The sequence below is a fragment of the Somniosus microcephalus genome, chromosome 12 (genome assembly GCF_052327205.1).
Source record: "Somniosus microcephalus isolate GS21.2 chromosome 12, FLI_Smic_1.0, whole genome shotgun sequence".
Lineage (NCBI taxonomy): Eukaryota > Metazoa > Chordata > Chondrichthyes > Squaliformes > Somniosidae > Somniosus > Somniosus microcephalus.
Genome location: NC_140998.1, coordinates 76,815,374 through 76,828,906, shown reverse-complemented (window position 1 = coordinate 76,828,906; position 13,533 = coordinate 76,815,374). Strand labels below are relative to the sequence as shown.

General features: G+C 42.3%; 1 protein-coding gene across 2 annotated transcripts in view; it reads right to left on the bottom strand.

The window, feature by feature from the left end:
• frmd6 (FERM domain containing 6) overlaps positions 1–9,481 on the bottom strand; it is a 135,153-nt gene extending 125,672 nt beyond the window's left edge. The window contains exon 1 of one of the 2 annotated variants that reach the window (XM_086003167.1): positions 8,654–9,481. The gene's annotated coding sequence lies outside the window, so the exon portion shown is untranslated. The remainder of the gene's footprint in view (positions 1–8,653) is intronic. The other variant, XM_086003168.1, reaches the window with a different exon arrangement.
• Between the last annotated feature and the right edge of the window lie 4,052 nt (positions 9,482–13,533).

Here is a 13,533-nt window from a genome sequence, read left to right as displayed (position 1 = left end):
CCATACCTAATGACATAAATCGTGCCATTCATGTAGAAAGGACTTATGAAATATACTGGGTAGCCTACTGGTGGCGCTGTCCAGGGAGAGTATAAATACCCAGGCACGGGCCCAGCTTGCTCAGGGACATTTTATAAACAGGAACTAGTGAAGGATAACTAGACTTCCATGTTGTGAAACAGTCGATTAAAGCCTTGTTTAATACTCTGACCAAGTGCCTAGTAGTTTTCTGTACGTCACCTTCCAAGAAAGGTTTATCAGTAACCTTAGGGGCAAATTTTTAATCCTGCTCACCTGGCGTAAACCAGGTGGGTACGCAGTTAAAATGCACTGAGTTAGTTACCTGCCCTGGACCCACTAGGATCCCAGCATCCGGGAGTTTAACCTACTTTCTTGTGCAGGAGCCAAAGTCAGCTGCTCAAAGCCAGCAGAGTCCTTCCTTACATGTGCAATGTCGGGTCCTGATGATGTCATTGGGGACCTGACTGCAATTTTAACTCAGGCCTGAGGGAAGAAGCTGCTGCGGCTTTCCCTGCAGGGCAACCCAGGAACAGAAGAGGATCAATCCCAGAAGAGGCCAAAAAAGGTATGTGTTTTTCTTTCCTTTGTGGGGCCGAGAAGAGTAAGAGTAGAAAAAAGCCCCAAAGCACTTCATAGAGGAGTAATCAGACAAAAACCATCACAGAGAAAAAGATATTAGGGAAAAGTGACCAAAAGCTTGGTCAAAGAGGTGGGTTTTAAGGAAGGCCTTAAATGATGAGAGAGAGAGAGAGGCTTTTGAGAGAGGCTTTTAGGAAGAGAATTCCAGCGCTGAAGGCACAGCCACCAATGGTGGGGCAAAGGGAGGGGCAATGCACAAAATTCCAGCGTCAGAGCAACAAAGAGTTTGAGGAAGCGGTATTGTAGAGTTGGAGAAGGTTACAGAGATAGGAGGGAGCAAACCCACGAAGGGGTTTGGAATGAAGATGACAATTTTAAATTTGAGGCGCTGGAAACCAATGCAGATCAACAAGGACAGCTGTAGTAAGTATGACTTGGTGCGGAATAGGATACGGGATGATCTGAAGTTTATGGAGGGTGGAGAACGGTTGAGTATTGGAATAGTCTAGAGGTGACAAAGACAGGGATGTGGGTATCGACAGCAGGTGGGCTGAAGCAGGGGCAGAGGGGGGCAATATTAGAGCTGGAGAGTATATGGGGTCAGAAGCTCAGCCCGGGTCGACTAGGATGCCATGACTGCAAAGAGTCTGGTTCTACCTTGGGCCACCCTTAAAATCACTCTTATTATTGGCTACATGCTGATACCTGGGTTCCACTGCTTTCTGCGGTAACCAAAAGGAATTCTGGCTTTGTAAGGACAAGCTGTGCATCATGCAGCATACCACCACAATCTTTTGAGATTGTCACTAGACTATACTGAAGATGCCACCAGATCTATCTAGAGGTCTGGACTAATAATCCAGAGTACATGAGTTCAACTCCCACCATGCTAGTTTGAGAATTTGAATTCAGTTAAAAAAAATCTAGATATAAAAAGCTGCTCTCAGTAAAAGTGACCATAAAGCTGTTGGATTGTCCTAAAAACCTAACTGGTTCATTAATGCCTTTTGGATAAGAAAACCTGCCGTCCTTAGCCAGTCTGGCCTCTATGTGACTCCAGTCCCACACCAATGTTGTTGACTCTTAACTGCCTTCTCAAGTGGCCTAGCAAGCCACTCAATTGTAGTGAACCACTACAGCATTACAGGGGCAGCTTTACCACATGGACTGCAGCAGTTCAAGAAAAAGGCGTACCACCACCTCCTCAGGACAAATAGGACTGGACAATAAATGCTGACCTTGCCAGCAACGCCCGCATCCTGAGAATGAATTTAAAAGATAGATTAATTGGCTTATTGTGCACATGAATGGAATTTTGCAGTTATATCTTTTAATGATTTAACATGGCAACTGTCTGATAGTGTAGATTTACTTATCCAAACACTCAGTCAACTGACTGGCTGGATATTTTGAATCTGAGAACATTTCTTCACTGCATCATTAAGTTGCTCTTGGCTAGTGTAGCATTGGAGTGTCCTCATCATACTTATAAAGGAACAAGCTCTATTACATCTATTATTATGTTTGACTTTATTTTCATATTAATAAGTTATGACAATCTACTGCCAAATATTCATAGTCTTGTAGGAATGTTTTAATTGTTTTTAATCTATGCTTTGGTTACAACACTTGGCTATTAAAATCAATGTTAAAAAAAAGTTAACTGACACTGCTTTTGATCCATCAAAAAAACAGATTTATCAGCACGGTACGATCTTGATGAGATTCGTTCAGTTTTAACAAAGAACAGCTGATCTTAGTAAGAGATTATTCTCCTCAGGATATGTGTGTTATCCGTTATTTGTAGAAAACTGCTACATCAAATTAGTAAAGTACACATATTTTATGCATATTAGTTGGCATGGCCAAGCTCACAAAGAGAAAAAAAATCTGTTGTTCTTCCTTATCTTCCTATAACTGTTTCATTTCTTCCCCACTTCCTAATTTTTTTGTTTGCCTTTTCTTTCACTCTCCCTATGGGCTAGATTTTCGTGGAGCCGTCAGGCAAGGTTTCAGGCATGTGGGGGGGGGGAAAATCCCGAATTTGGGGGTCCCGACACCATCCCGCCCACAACCCCGCCCCAAGTAAGTTTCAGGGGCGGCGGATACCCGCCCCGCACTGGGACCCGCCGAAACCAGGCGGGAAGGGATTAGTGCCAATTAACTGCCTGTTAACAGGTAGTTTTTAGCCTAATCCCTATTTTGAGGGGTTTCGTGTGGGTTTCCCGACGGCTCCAAACCACGCCAGGTTAGAGCAGGCGGGCCGTCGGGTTGAAGGAGTTGGAGGGGTCACGATGTTGGTGCTCAGGTGAGTGATGGGTGCATGAGTGTAAAGGTAAGTGTGTTTGGTGTGTCTAAAGTGTGTAAAGAAATTTTACTTACCTGTTCTTACCTTAACAGCCTTTCTTCCTGTAGCCGTCGGGAGCGCATCACTCAGCCGGAACTGAAAGCTGAACGGCTGCGATCTGTCAAAAGTGACAGCCTTCAGCTTTGAGTGCCGGTGTGAGTTCTAACTGAGTCTGTGCAGAAGGACTCATGTTAGAACTCAGAGTGTCAGTGTCTCACAGCTTGAAACAGCTGTGAGACACTGATATTTCATCTGTCGCGAACTCTTGACAGATGAAATTGCAGTCTGTGACGTCACCTGTTGCCAGGTGGCCCTTAATTGGCCTGCTGAGCCCACTGGGCGGGCTCAACAAGGTCAATCAAGGGAAAATCGCGCGGATTGGCCGGACGTCGAAGTAGGCGGGTCAAAAACCCAAAAGGGGAAGTCCCGCCTTCTTCCCGACAGGTTCGGGAAAATCTACACATGTGTTCACACTCTCCTTTTGTGTTGACTGTATCTCTGTCTCTGATTTGTCACTGTTTCTTTCTCACTCTTTCTGTTAGTGTCTCCTTTACTCTGTCCCCGCTCTCATGCATCTGTCTCCCCCGGTTCTTTGGTTTGCTTTCTATATATGGCACATACACACTTTCTTTTCCTGTTGTACTCAGTTTCCATCTTTTACTCTTTTTTTTAAGCCCAGGTTATTACAATATAACAATAAAAAGTGCTTTTATAGCAATTTTAATTTAATAAAACATTCCAAAGCACTTCACAGAGGTGAAAAATAACCAGACATCAAGTTGTGGTGGGAGAACCATTAGAGGAAGAAACTAAAAACAAAATCAAACAGGTGGGATTTAAGGCGGCATTTGAAGGAAGTGTGAGAATGAGAGTGAAAAAGAAAGAACGAAAGAAAGATCATGCATTTATATAGTGCCTTTCATGACCTCAAGACATCCCAAAGCGCTTTACAGCCAATGAAGTAGTTAAAGTGTAGTTACTGTTGTAATGTCGGAAATGCAGCAGCCAAATGGCACACAGCAAGCTCCCACAAACATGATGGTAGAAGGCGAACTAGCTGGACCTTGGTCTTTTCCGTCTAGAAATTCTTACATTCCTATCTGCTAGGTGATGGTTGAGGGCTAAATCTTGGCCAGGACACTGGGAGACCTACCCTGCTCTTCTTTGAATAATGCCACTGGATCTTTTACTTCCACCTGAGAGGGTAGACAGGGCCTTGGTTTAATGTTTCATCCGAAAGGCAGCACCTCCAACAGTGCAGCACTCCCTCAGTACTGCACGGAAGTGTCAGCCTAGATTATGTGCTCAAATTTCTGGAGTGGTGCTTGAACCCACAACATTCAGATTCAGGGGTGAGACTGCTATCACTGAGCCACTGAAAAAATCATAGAAATTACAGCACAGAAGGAGGCCAATCAGCCGACTGCGCCTCTGTCAATTCTTCAATCTGCTTCTAATCCCAATTATTTGCCCATTTTTTTAATACTCTTCATTTTCTTAAACCTATCCAATTCCCTGTTAAATTATATTTAGTCTCTGCATCAATATCCACTTGTGGTAATATATTCCACATTCTAGCAACCCAGTGTCAGTAAAAATTCTTCTAACTTCCCCTTTTACTCTTCTAGTGATAATCCTCAGCCTATACCCATTGCTATTGATTTACCAAGAACTTACCCTCTCAAAACTTTTCATAACTTTGAAATTCTCTAACAGATCTCCCTTAATCAGAAAAGACCCCTGAGTATGGGGAAAATTGTTCCAAACATTTTAAGATTGAATGGGTAAGTTTATTGATACATTTCAGAATTTTGTCTTCCCTAGTATATTATAAATTTAACATTTTGAGGTATATACGGGGAGTGAGGAACCCGGCCCTGCCAAAGAAAGCAACATAAAATAATGAACAATAAAAACAGAAAATGCTGGAAATACTCAGTAGGTCAGGCAGCATCTGTAGAGAGAGAAACAGAGTTAACGTTTCAGGTCGATGACCCTTCGTCAGACGTTGGTTTGATTATTTTTCCTTTCAATAATAAACAGAAACAGTGGTCCCACATTATTGGGCAAAGAGGCCTGGCATCTGCTCTATGGCTGATGCTTCCAGCTGCACTGTCCTCCACTGAATGCATCAGATGCAGAGTAGATCTCAGGCCTCTGCACACGATAATACATGTCTCTACTTTCTACTGCCTAAGCCATTAGAAGCCTGCATACTACCTGTGCACAAAGCCGATAATATGTGACTGGTGTACCTAAGGAGTGCTGCAGATGCACAGTGCCTGCTAACAACTGGCCACTGGGGGCCTCAACAAAGCTGGGTACTTACATAAAAGGTGGCCCTATAATAAGAGGGCCATCAGGTCTAAAAATTGGCACTTATTAAGGAGGCCTTTGGTGCCCATTAACAATGTCAACTTTTAGACCTGGATGGACCTCTCCTTAATATTGGGTCACCCTTACTTAGGGACCTAATTTCTTGAGACATCCAATGGCCAATTCTTAAATGGGATGTTGCGCCCATGGCTTTAAAAAAAGTGACAATGTAAAAGCTTGCAGCATCCCTTTATTGGCTGCTGATGCCCGACATAACCTTGCAAGATCAGATCATTTGGGTAAAGGTACATGCAATGCCAGGACTACATTATCCACCTCCACAAGAAAACAGTTTTTCAGATAGTATTTGTTTTTGTTCACCCATCACCCTTGTGCTCGCTGACCCACATTGGTTCCCGGTTAAGCAATGCATTGATTTTAAAATTCTCATCCTTGTTTTCAATCCCTCCATGGCCTCGCCCCTCCCTATCTCTATAACCTCCTCCAGCCCCACAACGCCCCCCCCCCCCCCCGAGATATCTGCACTCCTCTAATTCTGGCCTCTTGCGCATCCTCGATTTTAAATCGTTCCACCATTGGCGGCTGTGTCTTCAGCTGCCGAGGCCCTAAGCTCCGGAATTCCCTCCCTAAACCTCTCTGCCTCTCTACCTCTCTTTTCTCCTTTAAGACGCTCCTTAAAACCTACCTCTTTTCTGCCCTAATATCTCCTTATGTGGTTCGGTGTCAAATTTTGTTTGATAATGCTCCTGTGAAGTGCCTTAAGATGTTTTACTACGTTAAAGGCGCTATATAAATGCAAGTTGATTTTCTTTTGCTAGCTGCTAGGAGGAGTAATTCAGCAAACAATACCCAGCATTGACTGATCAGTCCTCGAGTAGATTTTGATATTACAGGGTTCAGCCAGCAGTAAATCAATACACCAGGTTTCGAGTCTGATTATACAGCAAACTTACACTGATGAACCTACATGCACATGAAAACGATTCTATGCTAAAGAAAAGTTATGCTATTATTTGGCAAAGAAATCAGCACTGCTTCAGCAAGGCTGGTGCAGTAGACGCTGAACACAATGGCTGTTAACAGTTCGAAATCAGTAAAGATTCACTCTCACTAGTAACTGTTTACTTTTAAACATTCCACATGCTTCTTCTAAAATTTCTTAAAGGCATTTTTTTCCCCAAGTGACAGTGTCAACTCACTTGTGAAGAGACGTTCTACAGACATAAACAAACATCACTTTCATTTAGAGATTTCAAAAACGGAAAGATTTGAAACCAATTGCAAAATATTAGAGCTGAAAAGTGATTGTAATGCTCCAGGCATTCTGGGTTTGTTCTGTAAAAGTCATGTTGTAGCTGGCCAAGCAAGCTAAAAATGTACAACTATGTCCACCAGTGTTTAGAATAAGAAACACAAGTACTAAAATAACAGCTGCAGACAATATTAGCCTGACTGTTATAGTTACAGCTCCTAGATACAAGGTCATCAAGGAAACACCAGCTAAATGAGACTAATAGGATACCGTTAAAAAAAAATGAACAAAAGCAAACTAATTTATCAACATAATAATCCTGAAGCATATGACCATAGCAAGGCAGTACCACATGGGAAGCAGGCATCAGTTGAGGCCCCTATTTTCAGTGGTTTTCTCCATCCACATACTTTATCAATGTGTTTTTATTCAATGCATTTTATTTTTACCATAAGGAATGCCAGCTTTCGGACTTAGTTATGTTACGCCTGTCAGTAACAGATAGTCTCCATTCTTTAAAATAATACATTTCAAAGATAGTCTGAATCTTTTCTTCACAAATGTGTCACACACGATCAAAATAAACTCCCACTGTCAAGCAGCCAAGGCATCTCAATAGAATGGCACATATTTTTTTTAAAGAACCAACTTAACCCTCCTTTTCCTTTTTTCTTCTATGTGTGGGACTAACACACACTGTTTTCTAATACTGTAGCAGCAGTGCCTCCCTAGAGCACTACTGGGTGGAATTAAAGTCAGCCTTAATTGACTGCTACAATGCAGCAGATACAGCAAAAAGAGAGATTTCCTGTGCCCTTCTGTATACGTCCATGAACAGAGGGAAAAATGCTTGGTTTCCTGTAGTCACTAAATGGGCAAATCAAAGGAACCCCAGCAAGCAATCAAAGGCCTCTGAGCTTTTTGTTCTTGTTGCAAGAATCAAGCAAAAGTCACACTAAATTAACTAGAATGACTTACAACATACCTACACACACACCGCCCTTATCAAAATGTTCAGTGGAACAGCCTATTCAAAACTGCAGTATAATTCTATTGGATACTTGGAAGATTTCGCAACAAATCTTATAGGATTTTACTTTTTACGGGGTCCAATAGGATCATGCATGGCAATTTAAATATTGTATTGAAATTCAGTTAAAGGTAGGCTGGATGCCTATTGTAATCTTTGACTCACGTTCAATGCAGCCTTTTCCCTCCCCAAACCCAAGAAAATTGGTTTCTCTTTTTAATAACTGACTGAATCACAGGGGGATATTTCTAATATTCTTTACCCCTGGAACAAATACATAATGTTTTGAATAAAAAGGTTTACTGAGGGCTTGCAGCCTAGCAAATGTCCCAAGCAGCAATTACTGTTCAGATCTGAAAAATCAACTCCCAGAAATCTCAGAAAGGAAATGACTAGCATTCTTTAAAAATTAAGCCACATGCAGTCTCTTAGCAGAAGTGACTAATCGCATAAATTGTACCCTGCGGCTTTGAAGGGAATCAAACGTAATTGACTCTAACATCTTAAATGTTGATAGAAGATAGATGGGAGTCAAACTGCAAAGTGATTTTATAGAACACAAATATTACAGATTAACAGCGACCAAATACATTTACCAAAAATCCTATAGGACGATACAAGTGTGCCCTATGGGATCTTGTTGGAACGGACGAGGTTCAGTAAAACCCACAGGAATGAGAGTTTTTCCTATAAGAAGCTACAGGGAGATGTGTTCCAAAAATCCTTTAAGATTGTACGATTTGTGAAATAATGTCTAGAATACCTCATAACATTTATTCAATAAACATTGTGAAAGTAAATAGCTTGCCAAAAAAGGATAAAGTTTCACAAGGAATTGGAATGCGAATCATTTTTTAAAAATACAGCAGCTCCAGTAACTTTTTCTCCCCAAAATGACTTATTATTGCTACTGCACAGCTCTCAGAAGCAACTCCCCACAGGCTATTTTTACCACACTGAACAAACTAGCTCCATGAAGCCCACAGCAAAGGAAAACATCAAAAGAGTCAAAGCAAAGCCAGCACTCTCTTACTCTCGATCACTAAAAGTGCTCCACTGGATGCCACGAAAGAAGTTGTTACTGTACCTCACCTTCAGCCACAAATCCCTAGCAGCCTGGGTATGGTGTCCGAGGAAGATTCACTGAAGTAAGGAACAGTTCCTGTAGCTGAGGCAAACTTCACTGCCACATCTCTGATAGTCCAGCAGGAACAGAACACATGTGGTACACGGGTGAGTTTACACATATGCTGGAAAGAATGAGGGGGAGGATCTGCTCGCGCGTGTATTTTTAAATAGTTTTAGTGCTTTTAGCATAAGGTACTGAGGCTAGTTTTATCGCGTTGCTTCTCTTCCTTTGCCCTCGTCGGAGTCCAACATAGATTTGTGCAGGTTGAACTCACTGGCGCATTTTCGGAGCTGCTTCTGGTGCGTTCCCCTCTTGTGGTTGTACAGATGGTATGTTCCAATCCCTAACATGCCATCGCCTGTCTGGCTTCGTGTGCCAGAGCTTTCATGTATACATGAGAAAGCATTTCATTCCAGCCCGGCCATCACTGCACCCTTTCTGTCAGCCTTTACTCACACAACAAATCACTGCGTGCTTTTACACAACAGCCTCGAACCTATTCGACGACCAGCTATGGATATTCCTGCTTTCTTTTCTTTTGTTACTGCTTGTGGGCTGCACTGGATTAGAAACGTTCCTTCTATTAGACTTGTTTTAAATAAGAGGTTCTTTTGTCCTGGCTTTAGAAATCAGCTGAAGGCAATAATATCTTCCAATGCTCCGTCGTAAATCCCCATATTGAACCTTAATGGCTCCATCTGCTAACATGTTACATACAGACAGACTTGTATATGTTACATCCGGAGGCTGAAATACGAACACCCCTCAAAGGGATGATCACACGATCTGAAAGGCGTGCTGATGTTTCTAATACATGTAGCTTGAGCACAATTTATATAGCGGAAGCAACTAACTTTCTTGTTTTTGTGGCGAATGCCAAGGTTAGATTTTGGCAACAAAAGTGGGAAAACCTACTTTTCTACTTTTCCAAAGTGGCAATAAATTGAGAACTGGTCTCCCCCGCACAATTTCCATGTGTGTTTACAAACTTGCACAGTTTGCTTTTAGCTTTCCTCTTGATTTGCTGCATAGATTCTCTACAATCAGCATAAGCAACTTCTGTGGACACAAACACCCAAAGAATATAACCTTGAATCAGCATCACTTTGAAACGCTTCAAGGACACCCTCAAAGCCTCCTTGAAAAAGTGTAACATTCTCACCGACACCTGGGAATCCCTGGCCCAAGACCGCACAAAGTGGAGGAGAAGCATCCGGGAAGGCGCCGAACACCTCGAGTCTCTTCGCCGGGAGCAAGCGGAAGCAAGCGCAGGCAGCGCAAGGAGCGCACGTCAACCTAAGCACCCCACCCACCCGCCCCTTCAACCACCATCTGCCCCACCTGTGACAGAGACTGTAGGTCCCGCATTAGACTCATCAGTCACCTGAGAACTCATTTTTAATGTGGAAGCAAGTCATCCTCGGTTCCGAGGGACTGCCTAAGCTCCCAGTGAAATGAATGGAGAGTAGAATCAAGTGTGCTGTTGGAACAATTATTTTACCTGTAGTTTGGATTTTTTTCAATGTATTTATCCCCATATTCCCGTCTTTGCATTCGGCCTGCTTACACATCCTCATGGTTGGTTGAGAAAATGGTTCACTGCAGATATCTCAGTTGTCTCCGTCAATGTCTTCTATGGCCAATCAGCAAAGGCTGTTGAAGTGTAGATTGAGATAAAAGCACCAATAACTTTCCCTTCCTTGAATCAGCTATGCACTTAGGGTAAATTTTCAACTATCAGTTCAAAAGCAATAAGTCGACCGAGCATCAAACTTTGCGCTCATTGATATTGCCTGGTGGGACCTGAGAACATCCTTCAAAGGTTAAAGCTCCTATTCAAAGGGGCTACTTCATTGTTGCCATGCAGAAAAGGAATCATGGCTGGACGAAGTAGGAGAGCACCTCAGTTTTCAGATGGGGCGTTGGAGGTGCTGATGGCGATCCTCTGGGGATAAAATTTCATACTGAGTTTGAGAGTGAAATACTTCAGTCGGAAATGAGAGTCTTAAGAACATAAGAACATAAGAACATAAGAAATAGGAGCAGGAGTAGGCCAATCGGCCCCTCGAGCCTGCTCCGCCATTCAATAAGATCATGGCTGATCTGATCCTAACTGCCAATCCACTATCACAGAACCATCTCCTGAATCTAACAGAATTAGACACACGAAATAGGAGCAGGATCAGGCTACACGGCCCCTGGGCCCGCTCCGCTACCCACAGGGCCATGACCGATCCGAACCTAGACTCATGTCCAAATTCCTGCCCGCTCCCCGTAACCCTTAATTCCCTTTACTTCTAGGAAACTGTCTATTTCTGTTTTAAATTTATGTAATGATGTAGCTTCTACAGCTTTTTGGGGCAGCATATTCCATGGACCTACCACCCTCTGAGTGAAGTAGTTCCTCCTCATCTCAGTTTTGAAAGAGCAGCCCCTTATTCTAAGACTATGCCCCCTAGTTCTAGTTTCACCCATCATCGGGAACATCTTCCCTGCATCCACCCGATCCAACCCCTTCACAATCTTATATGTTTCAATAAGATCGCCTCTCATTCTTCTGAACTCCAATGAGTAGAGTCCCAATCTACTCAACCTCTCCTCATATGTCCATCCCCTCAGCCCCGGGATTAACCGAATGAACCTTCTTTGTACTGACTCGAGAGCAAGTATGTCCTTTCTTAAGTATGGACACCAAAACTGTACGCAGTATTCCAGGTGCGGTCTCACCAATACCTTGTACAACTGAAGCAATACCTCCCTATTTTTATATTCTATCCCCCTAGCAATGAAAGCCAACATTCCATTGGCCTTCTTAATCACTTGCTGCACCTGCATACTAACCTTTTGAGTTTCGTGCACCAGGACCCCCAGATCCCTTTGTACTTCAGTACTTTCCAGTTTCTTGCCATTAAGATAATAACTTGCTCTACGATTTTTCCTGCCAAAGTGCATAACCTCACACTTTCCAGTATTGTATTCCATCTGCCAAATCTCTGCCCACTTACTTAGCCTGTTGATGTCCCCTTGCAGGTTTTTTATGTCCTCCTCACTCACTACTTTCCCTCCCATCTTAGTATCATCTGCAAACTTTGATATGTTACACTCGGTCCCCTCCTCCAAATCGTTAATATAGACAGCACTGACCCCTGCGGAACACCACTAGTTACTTAAACTTAAATAAAGCCAATACTTAGGTATGAGGGGCTAGTTAGCTAAAGTAGATTGGGAAATTAGATTAAAAGGCATGACAGTAGATAAGCAGTGGCAAACATTTAAAGAAATATTTCAAAATTCTCAACGAATATACATTCCATTGAGAAATAAAATCTCCATGGGAAAAGTGATACATCCGTGACTAACTAAAGAAGTTAAGGATAGTATTAGGTTAAAGGAAGAGGCTTATAATGTTGCAAAGAATAGTAGTAAGCCTGAGGATTGGGAGAGCTTTAGAAACCAGTAAAGGATGACCAAAAAATTGATTAAAAGGGAAAAAATAGAATATGAGGGTAAACTAGCAAGAAACATAAAAACAGATTGTAAGAGCTTCTACAAGTATGTAAAAAGGAAGAGAGTAGCAAAAGTAAGTGTTGGTCCCTTAGAAGTGGAGACAGGTGAAATTATAATTGGGAATAAGGAAATGGCAGAGACTTTAAATAAATATTTTGTAACTGTCTTCATAGTAGAAGACACAAAAAGCATACCAAAAATAGTGGGAAACCAAGGGGCTAATGAGAATGAGGAACTTAAAGTAATTAATATCAGTAGAGAGAAGGTACTTGAGAAACTAATGGGACTAAAGCTGACAAATCCCCTGGACCTGATGGCCTGCATCCTAGGGTTCTAAAAGAGGTGGCTGCAGAGATAGTGGATGCATTGGTTGTGATCTTCCAAAATTCCCTAGATTCAAGAATGGTCCCAACGGTTTGGAAGGTAGCAAATGTAACCCCACTATTCAAGAAAGGAGGGAGAGAGAAAACAGGGAACTACAGGCCAGTTAGCCTGACATCAGTCGTCGGGAAAATGCTGGAATCCATTATTAAGGAAGTGGTAACAGGGCACTTAGAAAATCATAATATGATTAGGCAGAATCAACATGATTTTATGAAAGGGAAATCGTGTTTAACACATTTATTAGAGTTTTTTGAGGATGTAACTAGCAAGGTAGATAAAGGGGAACCAGAGGATGTAGTATATTTGGATTTCCAAAAGACATTCGATAAGGTGCCACATAAAAGGTTGCCAAGCAAGATAAGGGCTCATGGGGTTGGGGTAATATATCAGCATGGAAAGAGGATTGGTTAACGGACAGAAAACAGAGAGTAGGGATAAACGAGTCATTTTCTGGTTGGCAGGCTCTAACTAGTGGGGTGCCGCAAGGATCAGCATTTGGTCCTCAGCTATTTACAATCTATATTAATGACTTAGATGAAGGGACCGAGTGCAACATTTCCAAGTTTCCTGATGATACAAAGATAGGTGGGAAAGTAAGCTGTGAGGAGGACACAAAGAGCCTGCAAAGGGATATAGACAGGTTAAGTGAGTGGGCAATAAGGTGGCAGATGGAGCATAATGTGAGTAAATGTGAGGTTATTCACTTTGGTAGGAAGAATAGAAAAACAGAATATTTTTTAAATGGTGAGAAACTATTAAATGTTGGTGTTCAGAGAGATTTAGGTGTCGTTGTACATGTAGGGTTCTCAAAATTCCCGCACTCCCCAAAACTATGGATCTAGGGACCCTGTTTGGACAAGTTATTAAAAACAGGGTACCCAAAATGGCTTCTGTAACCTCGTGACCAAAACCGACAGGATTTTTAAAAGCAAGGCCCTGCAGACAGG